The following is a 19,440-nucleotide window of genomic DNA, read 5'->3' as shown; positions in this document are numbered from 1 at the left end:
ATCGTCTTTGTCGTTTAGTGCAGAATGTGAAATCATTATGTTACCTTTTTTATTTTATTTTCACCGGATGCAGCTGATGCTGTCCTATAGTATATATGAATTTATGTTATTTTTTATGACATAAGAGCATTTCACGTACTCAATTTTGAAGTTTTGTGAACTATTTTTTTATGAATGAAGGTTTGAATACAGATCTAAAGCATCTTCGTTTCTATTTTTCATGATTTTTAAACATTTCGTTTACATTCCATTCTGTACAAAAATATAGCCTGTAAATAATATGCACATTTGCACGTGGTATGCCATGTTTCTAATGACATTAAATAATACTAAATGAGTGCAACACTCTTTTTTTCTGCATTTAATGTATTTTTTAGACACTGTTAACAAATTTTAATTCCAAAATAATAGCGATATATTTTGTAAGTATAATTTGCTGCATATTGTCTTTTTTTTCTTTTCAACACCAATTAATATTTTCCTTACTAACCTAAGGAATAATAAGGTTATAGCTATTTTACATAAAAACTTGATCACTGCTGCCCTTAAATGATAAAAAAAATTTCTGCTGCCCTCCTTCTCAATGGTTTTGAATCTCTATTATATAAGTTTTCTGTAATAACCACCCTTGCCGCGATGCCTCAGGGGATAGAGCGTTCGCATTCCCATAAAGTAGCCCTGATTCTAATCCCAGCGATGGCTAGTCGATACGAATTCCGCATCCGGCTTACACCGACCACAGTGCTGACGTATAATATCCTCAGTGATAGACGGACCATGGGTTAGAGTCCTCTTGCCATCAGGCTAACCGTGGGTGGCTTTCGTGTTTTTTTTCTAAATGTAACGCACATGCCGGTTAGTTCCATCAAAAAGTCCACCACGAAGGTAAATTTCTCCCGATACTTGAACCAACAGTCTTCTGGATAGGATTCAAAATGAGAAAGAACATTAGTACGTTGAACATTAGTAGTCGTAAACCCAAAAATTGGGTTGGCTGTTCAACGACCACCCTTGATTACTATTTTTAGAACCTTTGATAAAAATATAGGAAAAGTAATGTTTACATAATGGGAGGATGCTTTGCAAGTTTATATTTAAGTAAGGGAAAAAACGCGATTGTATTCTAACGAATCAGAACAAAAGAAGCGAGACTGAAGAATATCAAAACCCGTTTGGTTGACTGACGAAACAGAAAGAAGTAGAAAAGCGATTGGTTGAAACACTTCAAGGTGTCATTACTAGACAATCAATCTGTCTTTCCTCCCCCCCCCCCTCTTCTTTGACAAGAATCAGCTAAAGCAAGGAATGAAAAAAAAGGGGCGAAAAAGGATTAAGGATATTTTTAAAACTCTTTTGTCTTAGTACAAGAAAAAAAAAGGCGTATTACCTTAATTGAAACATTTCTATATTAACATATTTTTTGATCTTTCTCAAAAAATTTAAGAGAATTATTTTATTAATTTAGAAATTTTTACGATATGCAACTTCTCATACTTATTAATGAAATAATAAAGCTTTTGAGGGATCGATAATAAATTACAAACGGAAAATAGCGTTTTTGAAACCCCTATGCCAAAAAAAAATAGTACAAAAAGTTTGTTATTAATTTTAATTACTTTGGTTATTATATACAAAAATTGTACAAAATTTCGTAAACCTGTTTAAATATTTATGGAAATATGGACACTTTTATAAAAAAGACTAATTTTTTTCTCCTACTTTCTTTTTGCTGCAACTTTAAAAATATTATATAAAACTAGTGGGCTGCGCCCCCTGCTCGCTAACGCTCGCCAACCCCCGAAAATTGCTCCGCAATCTTATATGGTTTGCATCGCAAACCAAGCTCGCTTCGCTCGCTACTAACTTAGATACATTGCAAATACACAAAATTCTAAGAATTCAAAACAATCATTCAAATCCATATAACAACTTTTTTTTTTTAAAAAAAAAAATTACATCTTTTTAGTAAATACTAAGTCATTAAAATAAATTTGAATTCAAACAAATGACAAGCAATTCGTTAAACCTATTATAAATGTGCTATAGTATAAAATCTTAAGATAAAATTTCTAAAACTTACATCTCTTTAAAAAGGTTAAAATTTTGGCTATGATTAAGTCTATTAAAAATTGAAATAAGTGAATTGCAATGGAAAAACCTGCATAAACAAAACATTATGTTTTTAAAAAAGTATTAACCATGAACGATTCACAACTTTGTTAAAAACATAAGTATAAGTCTTAGAATAAATTCGTGATAAAGCAAACAAATTCGTGATATAAATCAAAAATCGTCAAATAAAACCGTAATATATAAATTCGTAAAAAAAAGCGCTTTCGACAAAATACTAAAATAGAGATCTATCGACAAAGACTACTCACTTATGCCTAGCTTGATAGTATGAGATTGGTTATTTCAGTTCTCTCTGGTTATGTCAGTTTCCGTTTTTAAAAGCGCTATATGTTGAGTCACTTCAGCTAGATTTGGCATGTGACATTTTTAGCTGCAATCATTGGTCGATTTTCTAACGTTGCCATTCGGGGTGATATAATGAGGCTTTTTTTTGTCGCCGTGTAAGAGAAATATATATATAGATTAAAAACATCATTGAGGAAATTTAAAATTATTTACGAAATTATTGCTTCAAAATTTGAAAAAAATTTCTTTCAAATTAGCGCAAGATACGAGTGATGAAACTAATTCTTTTATACTGCGCATGCGTGGGAAAATGTAAAATTTTTTTCTTCTTCTTAATATTGTTGTGAATCATATTTGCAAAAATGGGATTCGCTACAATTAGAAAATAGAATACACAAGAGAATATAATATAACAAAATATAACTAATAGTAAAAGACCGATTAGAATATCTTAAAAATTTAAAAGTTAGAAGCAATTTTCGAAAAAGTTTTCATTTTTAAAAGAAAGCAAATGAAAGGGGTTTTCCACAAATTTTATTTTGCACTATTAAGAAAAATTTATTAAAAATCTTTTATTTTGCATGATTTCTTTCCTTGTACAATATTTCGCTGTATGGGCGTTTATAGGAGAACATTTTCATTTGTTATTTAATTTTCTCTTAAGATATAAAATAATATTTGTAGAAAACCCCTTATTTTAAGTTTCCTTTTTTATAAATACAAAAACTACTTAGGAAATTGCTTGAAACTTCTGAGATTGGAACTTTTTAAATTTATAAGATATTCAAATCGGACTTTTTCTTTTTATTAATTGCCAAATATGATTCACTACAAAATTATGAAGAAAAAACCATCTTAAATTTTTTCCGCGCATGTGCAGTATAAAAGAACTGCTTTAATTGCTTACATCTTACAAAGTTTCAACGAATTTTCTTCAAGTTTTAAATCAAAACTTTTGTGATTAATTTTAAATTGCTACAGAAATTTTGCTTAATTTCACTGAATATTTAATATTATAGCAACAGAACGTAAGAAATTTTTTTTATAAAAATGCCCATATCTCTATAAAGTTAGGCTTACGAAATGTTGTGCATTTATAGTACATAATAAAGGCAATCGTTACAAGTGAGACACTATATTTTTTCAGCATAAATTGCTCAAAAACACTATTTTCCGTTTGTAATTTCTTGTCGGTCCCTCAAACCTCTGGAAAATTTAAACTTCGTTGATGAGTAAGAGAAATCGCGTGATCTAAACACTTTTGAAGATTTTTTTCACCTTGCTAAATTTTTTCACCTTGCTTTTCACCTTGCTCACATATAATTTTCATTTTCACAAAATGATGGTTTTTCTTCAAATTGACATGTTTCGTCATTTTTATAGTCAGAATAAATGGCGCTGTCTAAAGCTGTGCAAAACTTCCGCATTCGGCTTGCACCGACCACAGTGCTGACGTATAATATCCTCAGTGGTAGACGGATCATGGGTTAGAATCCCCTTGCCGTGAGGCTAACCCTGGGAGGCTCTCGTGGTCTTCCTCTCCATGTAACGCAAATGCGGTTACATGGAGAGGAAATGTTAGTTCCATCGGTTAATGCGGTTACATGGAGAGGTTAATGCTAGTTCCATCGAAAATTCATCCACGAAGGCATATTTATCCCAATACTTGATCTAGGAGTTCCCTTGTCTTCTGAATTGGGCTTGAATTTACAAGGCTACTGAGTTGAACATTAGTAATCGTAAACCCAAGATTGGGTCTGCTGTTCAACGACGGTTATAAAATAGAATAAAAACTACGCCTCTTTTTCATAAAACTATGGCTTTTCTTCATACTTTACAATTTTGCGCCATTTTAACTACCAGCTTAGAAATCGCTTACTAAAGATAAGTAAGACTTAATCTAACAGCGACGAATAACTGCTGAAATCTCGCAACTGTTATGTACATCTTCTTCGAGATAAGGCAATGACTTTTCTATTACATTTTTACACGCAGATTGCTTTCTAAAGATAGGTACACTCCTCAATGACTGTTACAAGCTTTTAAAAATAGTGCTTTATTCGCTGAAAAGCGTCATTTCGTGTAACTACATAATTTTAAGAAACAGTTTTAAGGGCAGTCTTTACGGAACACCCAACATGTAACAATTGCAAAGCATGAAAACCTTTGACATTTTGTAGGGTTGGCTTCCAAGACGGGGTACAAAATTTAACTGGAAAATGGAGTCATCATTTGTACAACTCATCTAATGAACTCTGGTCCACTTGAAAGAGGGAGGATCACACTCATCAAGTCTAAATAAGGGGGGGGGGGAGGATAAATTTTTGAATAGATCCTACTGCAAGCACTCTGATAAAATATTGAATGTCCAGCATTTGAATTCTAAAGGGGGGATGATTCACTCCTTTCCCTTTAACCCTTCCCTCACTAATAAGAATGACGCGTGGTGACAATTTACTCGAGCCATCCATCATTCCATATTTATTATTCTACAGAAACCCTTTTTATTTATTCATCCTAGATTGCAAATTGTTTAGGGTTAACAATATGGCTTTTAGAAAAACCAAAGAACTTTCTTTGTTGTTGCTTAGGTTTCTGAAGAGATTGAAACAACAGTGCGTGGCATGTTGATGTTATTTTTGGAGAGAAAAAAAAAACCCCTCTAAAAATTCGTTAGCACAGTGACTTGCAGTACACAAACAGAGATTGAAGAACAAAAGAGTTACGGCATTTTTTTTCTTCTCATTTTTCTCTTTTGGGCATTAAGGATTACAACAGTTGATAGTTCTGTAAGATATAGAGTTTAAGAGGACGCAATACCATGCGAGAAATTCTTTATTGCAAATTCTGTTTTAACTTAAAGGATTTCTTTTGTTTAGGTTTCTGAAGAGATTGAAACAACAGTGCATGGCATGTTCCTGCTATTTTTGGAGAGAAAAAAAAACCCCTCTAAAAATTCGTTAGCACAGTGACTTGCAGTACACAAACAGAGATTGAAGAACAAAAGAGTTACGGCATTTTTTTCCTTCTCATTTTTCTCTTTTGGGCATTAAGGATTACAACAGTTGATAGTTCTGTAAGATATAGAGTTTAAGAGGACGCAATACCATGCGAGAAATTCTTTATTGCAAATTCTGTTTTAACTTAAAGGATTTCTTTTGTTTAGGTTTCTGAAGAGATTGAAACAACAGTGCATGGCATGTTCCTGCTATTTTTGGAGAGAAAAAAAAAACCCTCTAAAAATTCGTTAGCACAGTGACTTGCAGTACACAAACAGAGATTGAAGAACAAAAGAGTTACGGCATTTTTTTTCTTCTCATTTTTCTCTTTTGGGCATTAAGGATTACAACAGTTGATAGTTCTGTAAGATATAGAGTTTAAGAGGACGCAATACCATGCGAGAAATTCTTTATTGCAAATTCTGTTTTAACTTAAAGGATTTCTTTTGTTTAGGTTTCTGAAGAGATTGAAACAACAGTGCATGGCATGTTCCTGCTATTTTTGGAGAGAAAAAAAAACCCCTCTAAAAATTCGTTAGCACAGTGACTTGCAGTACACAAACAGAGATTGAAGAACAAAAGAGTTACGGCATTTTTTTTCTTCTCATTTTTCTCTTTTGGGCATTAAGGATTACAACAGTTGATAGTTCTGTAAGATATAGAGTTTAAGAGGACGCAATACCATGCGAGAAATTCTTTATTGCAAATTCTGTTTTAACTTAAAGGATTTCTTTTGTTTAGGTTTCTGAAGAGATTGAAACAACAGTGCATGGCATGTTCCTGCTATTTTTGGAGAGAAAAAAAAAACCTCTAAAAATTCGTTAGCACAGTGACTTGCAGTACACTAACAGAGATTGAAGAACATAAGAGTTACGACTTTTTATTTTCATTTTTTTTTTTTTTTTTTTATTATTTTTATTTTTCATTTTTCTTTTTTGGCATTAAGGCTTACAACAGTTGATATATTAGATATAGTATCTATAAGATATATGATATATGAGATATAGATTTCGTAAGATATAGGGTTTAAGAGGACGCTATACCGTGCGAGAAATTCTTCATGGCAAATTCTGTTTTACCTATCTAATTTGATTTTAAAATTTAGAGTTTAGAGGAGAGAGAGTTCAGATGACCTTAAAACAAATCATGAAGTTTCAAATGCCGAATTTTTTTCCTTCAAAACATCAAAATGCAAACAAATTATGGCTAGAGATTATGTAATTGGGGAAGTTATCCTGCAATAATTTGTTTGCATTTTTATATTAGCCAAACACTTTTTTTCCCTTTTTTGTCAGCTTTTGAAACTTCATGTTTTACTTTAGCGTTTCTTGAACACACCCTTCCTCTAATAGCAATGGAGGAGAAACAGAATTTGTTGTGTAAAATTTCTCCTACTGTATAGTGTCCTCTTAAGGACGTTGTGCTTTAAAGAATTTTTACCTTTACATTGTATCAGATTAACTCATTAGGAAACTTCTAAAGTATAACCTAGATGTTTTTTAAATATTTTTTTTTTAATCAAACGTAAAATTGTACAAATAATTTTGCTTTTTATTTTGCAGCACTCAAACACCCTCTGTAATAAAATTTTTCCACCAAATTTGCTTTTCGGGTTATCAAAGATGCGATAAAACGTCAAATCCTTAAAATACAAAATTTTTTGGTCCTTTACCATTTGGTGTTGCTGCCACATAGTCCACACACATATTATAGTAAAATCTCATCGTGGCGCTTTTTGACTTCTGTTGGGCCTTTTCGTATTAGTCCTCTGTTGCACACAGAAATAAATCTTCCGTATTAGACTTCTAGATTCAAACGGAAGCAGAGAATATGTCCTTCACAAACCTAGCATGAACCAAAACTTACCAGGCTCCCGTCAGACACGTAAGTCAGGACGTTTTTCTTCCTGCAATGCACTTCTAGTTTCCTTATTGTTTTGGGGGAAAAACCGCTCTAATGGTGGCAAATTTCTCCAATCATTAATGTATTTTCAGCATGAATGAATGAATTCAATGTTTTGAATTGTATTAATTATTTTGACAGATATGAATATTAAGAGGTTATTTCGTATTTTGAGTTTGTTTAACTGTATACTGAGTTAACTGTATTTTGAACATAGCTTTTGAGTTCAAAAAGAAAGTGGAAGAAACGCCCCAAAGTAGTTTTTTCAACTTTCTTTTTGAACCTGATTTTTGCTTAATTGACTCTCACATAAGTTCTACAGAAATCGCATTTTTCAATCACAGTACTATTTTTTAAAAAATATATGAATCTGCTGTAAGAATGGTTGCAGCATTTGATAAATTTGGGTAAATTCTACTTAAATTTCATCATTGAAAGGGTTAAACGATATTTGAGTGAATTAGAGAAAAATAGCTTTAAAGTACTTTTTCTTCATATTACAAGTTACACGTCGTCTGTTTGTTTCCATATCCATTCAGAGCCTTCTTTTAAAATTCCTGAATTTAGTTTCTTGATCTAATGAGAGGTACGAAATTTAAGACTTTGTTAAGTTATTACACAGTTAATGTTGCACAATTGTTGTATTGTTGATGCTGTACTGTTGATTTTGTACGATATAGTAAGGCTGTATCATCATCATCATAGTTGGACAGACATCCCACTGTGGGCCAATGCCGTCCCTTGAAGATTTCTCCTTAACGACTTCCGATTTATCTTTCATCTCCAATTCTCTTCATTAATAGCAAGAAAGACTCCACCGAGTGAGCCCATCTCAACCATGGCCCACCCCTCTTTCTTGTTCCAGTGGGTCTAAAAAGCAGTAACTTTTTCATTCTATTGTCATCACTCATTTGAATCACGTGGGACATCCAATTCATTCTATTTATTTTTATGTACAGTGCACTCCCGATTATCCGGGTTAATCACCGGGACAGGTCGCACGGACAATCGAAAAACACGGATAATCCGAAAACTCATTTTTTTAAAGAAAAAATCAATATCAATACAAAAAATATAAATATTACTGACATTTGCTTGCTGTATAACATCAAACTAGGAATTTTCCTTTTAAAAAAAATGTGTAATGCACCATTTATTGTCGCATATTTTACGAACCGCACTAATGTCACCGTAATCAAATACTCCCATATAAACTAATAAAGTTTCCACAGAGCAGCAGAATGAGAAATTGTATTTCCCTCATTTACTACATCTTCTGCATCAGATACTATCATCATTATTTGATTTAACAACATAACAATGTCTTCATCTGTCAAATACTGGAAGCCAGGCTCACATGCATCACTTTGAAACTAATCTTCTAAATTTTCTTCATCGAGAATTTCGAAACCTCAGATTTCTTTTGCTTGTTCGAGAATACTGCAATCATATTCTTCTTGAATATCTGAAGAAGATTGTTCAACAAGAGGTATCATCTTTCTCCACGATCGTGATAACGTAGCCGATTTTACCTTTGACCATGCTGCTGATATTCCATATACTGCAATCCAATAATGAATATTGTTTCCAAAAATTGGGTAGTGTTATAACTTTTCATGAATCAAATTTTTTAAATCTTGAAATGTTTCTCTTTAAATTTTTTGTTGACTCCGGAATGAGCACGGATAATCCGCAAACCGAATAATCCGCGCACGGATAATCGAGAGTGTACTGTATTTAATAATATCGGGTTGTTTATAAATCTTGTACAGTTCAAAGTTAAATCTCCTTCTCCAGTAATTATTGTCATTTACACAACCAACTACACCCCGTAAAATCTTTTTCTCAAATGTTACGATGCAATTTTTCTCCAGTTTTGTCACTGTCCAAGCCTCAGAAGCGTATGTCAAGACTGGCCTGACAAGAGTTTTGCAGAATAAGAGCTTCGTTTTTCTAGAAAGAAATCTAGATTTAATAAATCTTCTCAGCCCATAGATAGCCCTATTTGCCAGATAGTTTTTTTTCTTCTTCAGAAATCATTCTGTTGTCAATAGTAATAATTGAGCTTAAGTTCAGGCTGTATAGCTCATGCTTAATGTTGTTTAATTGTTGTGTAGTTAAATAAGACTAAAATAATAACTTTATCCAAAAATTCCCATTTATTTTCAAAATTATCAGAACTTCTTTCCTACTAGATCTTTGGCAGCGTTATATTATTCTAATTTATTTCTCTTTTAAAGGGGAGTGAAATGGTGACCCATAACCAAAGATACCCATATAAAGGGACAGAGGGATTGGTAGTACATACTAAATGTAGTCAACCAACCCTTTCCTTCATCCGCTAAAATTGAAGCGCGTGCTGGACACGTGTCCTCTAAGTCATCTGAGGTCGGATAGAATACCAGGTGGGATAAGATCGAACTTTTAAAGAAGAGGGGGGAGTTTCGAACTTTTTGTGATGATTTACAATAGGGATGATTTCAGGGTGGAAAGGGTTAAGTGCCTTAGTAGGGTACCGTTGGATGCTGCTCTCGAATTTTTCATTTATGAAATGGTCATGATTGACCGATAGGGGGGGGGGGTAAACTGCCGTTTGAAAAGGAAGTGAAATGACCCACTGCCCATAACTGGATAGGGGAAGAAAAAAAAATCTGGTTACTTTTCCTTTCTCTGTCATTTTGTCGCCTTTCCCATCATCCGTCATTTTGTACCCAAGATTTTTTTTCTTCTTCTTTTTATGGCAAGAATGCTACACCCTCAGATGTTTCTCAGATATGCATGTTCTCGATGCCTGATTTTATAAAGGACCCTAAAAGGAACGGGTTTTATTTCCTCGCATCCTATAGGGTGACGAACGGTATTAACGATACTCTTGACGCAGATTAGACTCGTCGATTAGATAACCTTAAAACAAAAATTGTAATGCAAAAACAAAGCAAAATAACAAAATTTTAAAAAAAAATTGTGATTACTTTATTACGATCTCTGGTTACAATTGTTTTTTCTTTGTGGATTGACTCCGTTAAACGCCACAACACTTCAAATCATGGGCTGCAAAAACTATCTCAATTGATGCTTGTCGTTTCAAATCCTACCTATGTACGTGTTTCAAAAAGTCACAAAATACTTTTCCTTCTTCAGCATTCGTATATTTATATTAAAATCATCGTCAAGACAATCATTATAAGTTAATATTAAAAATAATACAAAAATACTTTTAATTATTATTATATAAATACATTAGAATTGATTGTTGGTGAAAAAAAAAGAAGAAGAAAAAAAGAATTCTAAAAAAATTATCATACAGCAGTGGTGGTCGCCATGGCAACATACGCAATGACGATGCATGCGCACTGTTTACCATTAGTCTTGAACACAGTTGAAAAGTGTGGTGACGTCTAAATAAAGTGCGCAAGCCATAAAACCCAAAACAAGACCCATTTTGCCAACGGGTAATAAAATATAATATAATATAATATAATATAATTTAAATTTTTAAAATTTGTACTCATTTTGTAAACATACCGTAACTGGTCAAATGACCGTTTAAGAACTTTTGTTTCTAATATGCTCTTATCATCTTTTATCGTTTTTGCACAATTGACTTCGTAACTTTTTCTACCAATCATATACAATTAATATTCCCCCTTTTTTTTTATTATTTCTCTTTTTTTTTGTATTTTGTTTGTTTCGAATAATACTTATCGTATACCTATTTCTACCACAACCGGTTATTTGACCGGGAGAACAGTTTATTGCTTTATAAGGTTATCGCATCAGAAATGACGACGTAATGCGTGTTCAACGTATTGCATTCGATGAGTTGCACATTTCTGCAAAGACTGTTACGTGTGTTAGTTCAATCAGAACAACTGTGAATTCAAATTACAAGAAAGTACCTAAAATTTTAGAATGGCATTTTTGTTTCAGAAAAAGTGATAAAAACTAAATGTTAAAAACTAAATAAGTAGCTAATATTTCATGTTGACAGCTTTACTTCATTTCTAACTAACTGTTAGTTTTTACCCGGAAAAATGTCGAAACAATCAAAACAGCCCAAGTTCTTAGAAGAAATAATATCATTTATGAGAATAATTATAGGAATTATAATTCGTATAGATTCTTACAATTAGAAGAATAATTATATGAATTATAGAAATAATAATAATTTGAAGAAATATGCTTGCGGAGAATGTACAAAAGAAACACCCTGTACATGTAAAAAAATGCGTTGAGGAATGAATTAAAAATTCTTATTCTTTGGGGTTGTAATACATAAAAATTTTGTTCAATTATAATAAAGTTCTTTTAGTTTCTTTCCTTCCTAACATCCATACTTCATATATCCAATCAAGAAACAAAGTCCGGTGATTTGACCGTCTATGGTAGAAATAGGTATTTATTGAGTGTTGTTATACTTAGAGTTAATTAAATTTAATCATTATTTATATATATATTTCTCTTGCGCGGTGACAGAAAAAAGTCTCATAACGACTCCGCGAATGGCAACGCTAGAAAATCGACCCATGATTGCCGCTAAAAATGTCACATGCCAAATCTAGCTGAGATGGCTCAACACATAGCGCTTTTAAAAACGGAAACTGCAATAACCAGAGAGAGCATTCTCACCAAATGTCTATTCTCACCAAATGTCTATTCTCATCATCATACTATTAAGCTAGGTAGAAGTGAGTAGTCTTTGTCGATAGATCTCTATTTTAGTATTTTGTCGAAAGCGCTTTTTTTTTCACGAATTTAGTTGACTATTTTTGATTTATATCACGAATTTATTTGTTTTATTATTGTTATTAGTTATTCATTGAAAAATGAGTCTCAGTCGTGCTGTTACGCTTTCAGATTTTATACTATAGCACATTTCTAATAGGCTTAACGAACTACATGTCATTTATTTGAATTCAAATTTATTTTAATGACTTAGTATTTACTAAAAAGATGCAATTTTTTTTGTAAAAAAAGTTGCTTTATGGATTTGAATGATTGTATTGAATTCTTAGAATTTTGTGCATTTGCAATGTACCTAAGTTAGTAGCGAGCGAAGCGATCTTGGTTTGCAAAGCAAACCATATAAGATTGCGTAGCAATTTTCGGGGGTAGACGAGCGTTAGCGAGCAGGGGGGGGGCAACCCACTAGTTAATTTTAATTTTATATGGATTCCATTAGAAATATTGAAGCCATAGGTAACTATTTTTGAAGCATTAGCACACGAAATTTGATTCTTTAGAAGAACTCGTTCATACCCGTTCTGCTTATGCTAACACGGAAAACTGATTCTTTGGCAATAATTTTGGAATGTTGGGTACCGATATATTAACTCAACTATCATTAATTATTATAGATTAACTTAATTAACAGCCATTCGTCACCTAATAGCCACTTTTTTAAGCTAATAAAATTTTTCTTTGTTGACTTAAGTTGGAATTGACTTAAATTTTTTTCCCTTCATATTACTTGTTTTTGTATTATTATCGCTTAAAAAAATTTTTTCACTCAAATTTATCATACAGCGATTTGAATACTATAGATGCGAAAGAGTTGTTCTATCGTCAAAGAAACTTTGGTGTGTTCCCCAACAGTGTCACCCTCCCCCCAACTCATCAGAATGAACTGCATTAATTCTTTCTCTCTCGAGATAGAAAGTAGAATACTTTCGAATAGTACTAGTGGAATACGAGATAGAATACTTTTCGAGTGGAAAGAACAATACGATTCCATCCTCCCTCAGACCAATCGAAAGACTCTTCTGAGGCAAAAGTTTCTTGGAGATGGCTTATGATTCGAACAAAAGCACGAAATCGAAAAGTCTTAATAAGTAAGACAATATTCCTCGGTTGGCAGAATGATAGAATGAAGAGGAACTTAATCAATGTCTTTCTGGGACACCCTCGGGTAGAACTTTTTCTGGCATTTTCGACCTCACTAAACCAATCGGGGGACACACCGGCTTTCCTGATTCCAGAGAAAAAGAATGAAAGGGGGGGAAGATGAAAGGGGGCGTTGACCAGTATCCCTGGGCAACGAATCGCGGTGTTCGCTCAACCCGTTAGGCACCAAATCTGTGAGTCATCCTCTAGGAAATCATCCCAGATGAAGGCATAGGTTGTCATGGAAACAAGAACAGATGACCGAAATGAGATCTTCCCCTTCAGCACAGAATTCTTGTTTTCCTTCTACGGATGCGTCCACTTACGAACTTTTGCACACAAAAGAAACAAAAATGTCCGCAGCCGGTCAACTCTGTGACACACACATAACAGAATGAACCCGGGTTGAGTGACAAGAATGCGCATTAATAATGTCACTCACTCTCTATTCACGGAATTATTTCGCATCCCGAAGATTTATTCACTTTATTCAACCGGTGGAAAGAATAAATTCATTCTGAGTCACTGAATTGGAAAATAATAAGTACCTACAGCTATTAGCAAAACGCAAACAATAAACAAACTACTTAACGTGGATTCCCTTGCAAATAAACTGTAGTTTAATAATAGGACTAATATATCAAAAGACTGGACGAACTACAAAAGAAATTCGTAAATTTTTTTTCTAAATAAGTAAATATTTAACATTCTATAAAATTCATTTATTCAAATAATAATAATAATAATTTATTTTTATTATTATATTTAATAAAAGTTTAATGAAATGAACCACTACACAAATAATATCACGAAGGACTGGAGGGACTACAAAAGAAATTTAAAATTTGTTTTTACTAAATAAGTAAATATTTAACATTCTATGAAATTCATTTATCAAAAGATAATTAATTCCATGTAAAAAAAATAATCCCTGCTTGCCTATCATTTATCATTGTTTTGTCCCTTATAAGTCGATTAATTTTAATTAAAAATCGAAATTTTATTTTCCTTTCAAAATATATACTTAAATATATACTTAAATATAACCTAAAAGACCTAACCTAACCTAATAACCTAACCTATAACCTAAAAGGTTATACAAAATATAACCTTATGTAAGAACGTTTTGTTAACAGCAAGGGATATCTGGATTTGAAAAATATTCAACTGTGCTTGAAAAAATAGTTAAACTTAGAAAATTTTTTTGCCTTATTTTCATTGTATTTATTCATTTTTTTAAAAAATAACTTATGATATGAAGTCAAACACGAGCTTATTAAATGAAGATTACGAGAGAGTTGAATTTTTTCAACAATGGATAAATAGGTATTTAAAGCAAAAAGAGTTTTAAAAAAATATGTGAGAAAGGCACGTAAACTTTCGAACAAATTAGAATTAAAATTAAAAGATGATTTAAAAAAAAAAAAAAACTCGAGGTTACGTTATAACTGAAAATGGCCTTTTCAGCATATCGAATTTCATCTTTGTAATTGCATTTCTACGAACTACAGAACGGATATTTTTCACATGTAATTTTTTTTAACTTCAAAATTAATTAATAATATTTCTCGAACTGACTATACAATGTTAATTTTTTTAATTAAATTTCTTCATGTTTCTTTACTAAATTTCAGGAAACACTTCAGTTTGCTTTACTAGATTTATTTATTTAAGCACTTACTATTTAGGAAGGTTGCTTGAATAGATTTTTTTAAAAAGGAAAAAATTATGTCTGAAGTCTTGGCGGATTCTTAAACAAAACAAAAGGGAAGATCTCTATTATTCAGGAACTAATCAGGCAAACAAACATTCAAAATCAGGTAAAGTTTTACCTATTTACATTAACTACCGGAAATTTTCACTTACAAAACTTTTTTTCTTTTAGGTTATACTTCATGCCATTTATAGTTTTTATTTTATTTTTAATGTTTTTTAATATTCATATGCTTTAGACCATTTATAGTTCCTTTAATAAAATGATATGATAAAACTTAAAAGAAATTGATCGTCCATGAATATTTTCAGCAGAATCATAAATTTAACTCAATAAACAACATGAAAATTATCCTTACGTAAGTCTTTTTATAATATAAAAAGAATGGATGATTTTGCATTTTGAACGAATGTGGCAAAATTAGCCATTTTACCCAACTAGTGCTAAAGAAAAATTAGTATAAAGAAATAAAAATGAGGTAAAATCAAAAAGTAAAAATACTAATTAAATCTATTCACACCGTTCCACAGGATATTCTTGTAAAAAATGCAGAACTATGTTGGATTTTGGTAACTTCTTTTTTTTTTATTTGAGGGAAATTATTTTCCTTTTAAGGGGTAACAACATAGAAGGAGCTTGTAAATAATGAGAACTTTTTTTCTTTTTTAACGAATTCAGCAATGATAGCGATGAACCTTAACTAAATGACTTCTTTTTTTTCTTTTTATCTTACCGCTCATATTTTAATCTTCAGTTTATCATGTTACAAATACGAAAATTTTAAAGACTAGCGCACATATAATACAATATTCAAAACTTATTTTTTGAACTATCCATGTCCTGTTGCACTCATATGGTGAAAAAAAAACCCCCCTAATTTGATTCCGCTTTGATTTTTTTTAAGTTACACGAATGTTGGTTTCGTTACAAGTAGGAATTTTAACTTTTTTCTTCACAAAACAATAGTGTTTTGAAATAAAAAACTCAAAACAAAGAAGACACAAAACAAGTTACATTTTTACTGATTATTCTAAACCAGTCAAAACAATTTTAAAAATAAGGCCTACGTGCAACGAAAACTATATGTAATGTGCACATTGTGTGTGTGTGAGAGAGAGAGAGAAAGAGAGAGAGAAAGCTTGTAATAGATGCTTCTTCGCCATCAATTTTAGCTGGCCTAAGTTCTAGTAAGTAGCCCTTTTTCTTATACCCTCAGGTGACGTCTCATATGTTTCTAGAGTAGCAACTGAAATTCTACTGTAATCTTTATTTTGAGCATATTCTGTAGCTGCTGGTCCATTAAAATTACTGCTCATTAAAATTATTGCAATTAAGTAAGTTGCAATTTCAACTGTTTATTTTGAAAGTACCATTAACTCCTTTTCTTACATAATTTAAATAAATTCTTTTAATAAAATAGTTAAAATGATAGTATTTTACTAAAATGTTTTCATGGGAGTGAGCAAATCTATTAATCAACTGAGTGTTCACTTCTTCATACATGTCACAGCTACTCCCGACAAATTACGTTGTAACTTTTATGTTTTTAGGAAAGTCAATTTAATATTTTGGTACAATAATCTTAAGAAAAAAACTGTTATTTTTTCTTCTAATTTTCGAACATTTTACTGTGTTGTTTCTCCTTAACTGAAAGAGCAAAACTACTTCTCCGCTAAGTACAATTTCCAAAGAAGTTTTCATGCTATTTAACACTTTTTTTTTCTCTAGATAATTCAGTTTAAAGGTTACTTAAAGTATCGTGACGCAAGCAGATGATGGAAACCTATATTTTCATTATCAAATTTTAATTGTTGTGGCTTGGAAATATTTTAATTTAGTTTTGTTAAAAAAAGAAGAAAAATAATAATCTAATTTAACATTGAATTGTCTTTTTAATGAAAAAAAAAAAAGAACGGAGTGTAAAAAGCAGGAAATGGAAATTACAAAAGAAAATAAATAAAAATCATGTTAGTTATGACTTAAAATAAAAGAAATGTAACAGAAATATTAATTTTTTTCCTAACATCTTAAGCTAAGAGAGAGAGAGAGAGAGAGAGGATAGTTTTTGGAGCAAACGTGTCGACAAGCGATAAATTTTTGCAATCGTTTAAAATTTAAATTTTTTTTCTTCGGAAAATAAGGGACATCAAAAGTACTAAATTTTGGTAGAATTAGTTCAAAGATTATGCCAAATTTAAAAAACTGAGATATTTCTAGTTTAAAATATGAAGTTAGAATTTCCCCGAACTTTAATATTAGGAGACAACAGTCCTCAAAGAGAATCGTTTGCAACGCAGCAAATGTTTTATAATATATTTTTCTTATTTTCTGGTTGAAGTATTTCGCTTACACGCTTGTTTCGTGGCAATTTATGATTTCTCTACAAAATATTATCGAATAATTCGCGCACAAAGGACTTAAAAATAATCTTAATGTAATCCCATCTTGTTTACATAACTAGAGCAGTAAAGAATACAATCGTCTGAATGTGTTCGCCTCTAGCTCACGTTCTCCTACCCGACGTCATCTTTGCAGATGCCTAACGGGGTTTCATTCATCAAAACCATCCGCTATAGCGCAGATGGTTGATTTAAAAGAAGAAGAAAAAAAAAGTCTCTCCACCCGCTATTACTCGAATTTAGAGAAGGGTGATGAAAAAGTTGTAGGAGTAGTGGTCATTCACCTTTTAACTGTTTGAATTATTATGCAACACGGAGACTTTTCAGAACGAATTTTAACTTTCACTCCGTTTAAGGGCCTGCTGATGTTAAAGTACAATTAAAACATTGTATTCTATATAAAATTGATATGCATAGATATAAAAAAAAATTGCATTCGTTTTTCTATAAGAACTGAGTTTAAATGTAAGAAAATTCTGTATATATATATATATATATATATATATATATATATATATATATATATGTTAGAATACAAGAAAAGTTTTCATTCATATTTTATGTAAGATATGCGTTAAGATATAATAAAGACTCTGCATATTCTCTTTTCTTCATTTTTTTTTTATGAGACATATGTTTGAATATGAAAATCTACATTCAATTTTTCTTTTCTACGAAATACATTAAATATAAATTTTCTGCTTTCATAATTTCTATAATAAATTAGAATGAGAGGAAAGTATGCCTTCATATTTTCTGCAAGAAGAGCATGTAGAAATTTTTATTTATTTCAATCTTCGTTTTTAATTATTATTATCTGAAAAAATATGTATGAATATGCAAACCTGCATTCTTATTCTTGATATAAAATGTATTAAAAAATAGAAAATCTCTGCAATAATATTTTCTGTAAAAAATTTAAATAGGAAATCGCTGTCTTTCTTCATATTTTTATTTTTCGAATGAAAATTTGCATTTTACATATAAAATATGTTCAAAATAGGAAACCTCCATATTTGTATTTATGTAAAACCAATATGTTGAAAACTCTGTCTTCATGTTCTTAGCATAAGAAAACTGTACATTATTTTTTCGTCATAATATGTTAGAATATGGATTTCCATATTTTCGATATAAAATGCGTTAAAATAAAAATCTCTACCTTTCATAAATACAATAGAATATATTTTAGTTGAAGAGTAATATACTAAAAATACCCTTCAATTGTTAAATCTAAAATAATTGTTTGCTCTGATAACTTTATTTTAAAAAAATTTTAAAAGTAGGAAACAAATTTGAAGATCCTCATTAATTGAATAACTTTCACAAAGTAGACCAGAAAAGATTTTTTTTTTATCCCTTTAAGTTCACTATTTTTAAATAAAATAAGGTATATCAAGGCATTTCTTATTTTTTATTTTTTTGTTCACAAATTGTTGCAAAGCATAATTGTAGTAAAAAGCTTGAAACTTTGTCGTGATTGCAGAATTTTTTATACTTTATTATCTGTTATTAATTTTTCAAGACTAATTAGATGACATGTCGTAAATAAAATAAATAAATAAATAAAAATTACAGAAATAAAAGAGATAAATTGAAGTTTGTCTCCGAGTATTTTAATAAAATATGTACACATAACGAAAAGAAAAGCTACAATAATTTCAAAAAACATGTAAATCTGTTTTAAATCTTCTTTTTTATAATTAGAAGTAAACGTGTAGTAAACAACAATAATTTTATTTAATTGTTAAAATTTGTGATCTACTCTAAATTTGAAAGAATACTCTAAATTTGAAAAACGTTAGAGATAAATTGTCGTTCATAGAGGAGACAGCTCCTCTCGTCAACTTTTTCTGCCATACACTAGTGAATCTTTTGCATCAACAGTAAGGAGTGTATTGAAAGTTATTATAGCGCCATCTATTGCAAGAAGTCAGAATCGTGCAAAGAATTATTTTCTTTACCATGGAGCAGGAATTCTCTAAATAAGTATATCGCAGAACCCCAGGGTTCCATAGAGATTTTCCAAGGGTTCTGTAAAAAATCTTAAATCCCCAGTTAAAGAGTGAGATTGCATTAAAATAATTCCTTACATTTGGTAACAATTTATTTATTTTGGAAAATC

Source organism: Parasteatoda tepidariorum, chromosome 2 (assembly GCF_982258835.1).
Source record: "Parasteatoda tepidariorum strain Cologne lab strain chromosome 2, Ptep-v5.0, whole genome shotgun sequence".
Taxonomy (NCBI): domain Eukaryota; kingdom Metazoa; phylum Arthropoda; class Arachnida; order Araneae; family Theridiidae; genus Parasteatoda; species Parasteatoda tepidariorum.
The sequence above is the reverse complement of the archived record's forward strand: the minus strand, read 5'-3'. Positions refer to the sequence as shown.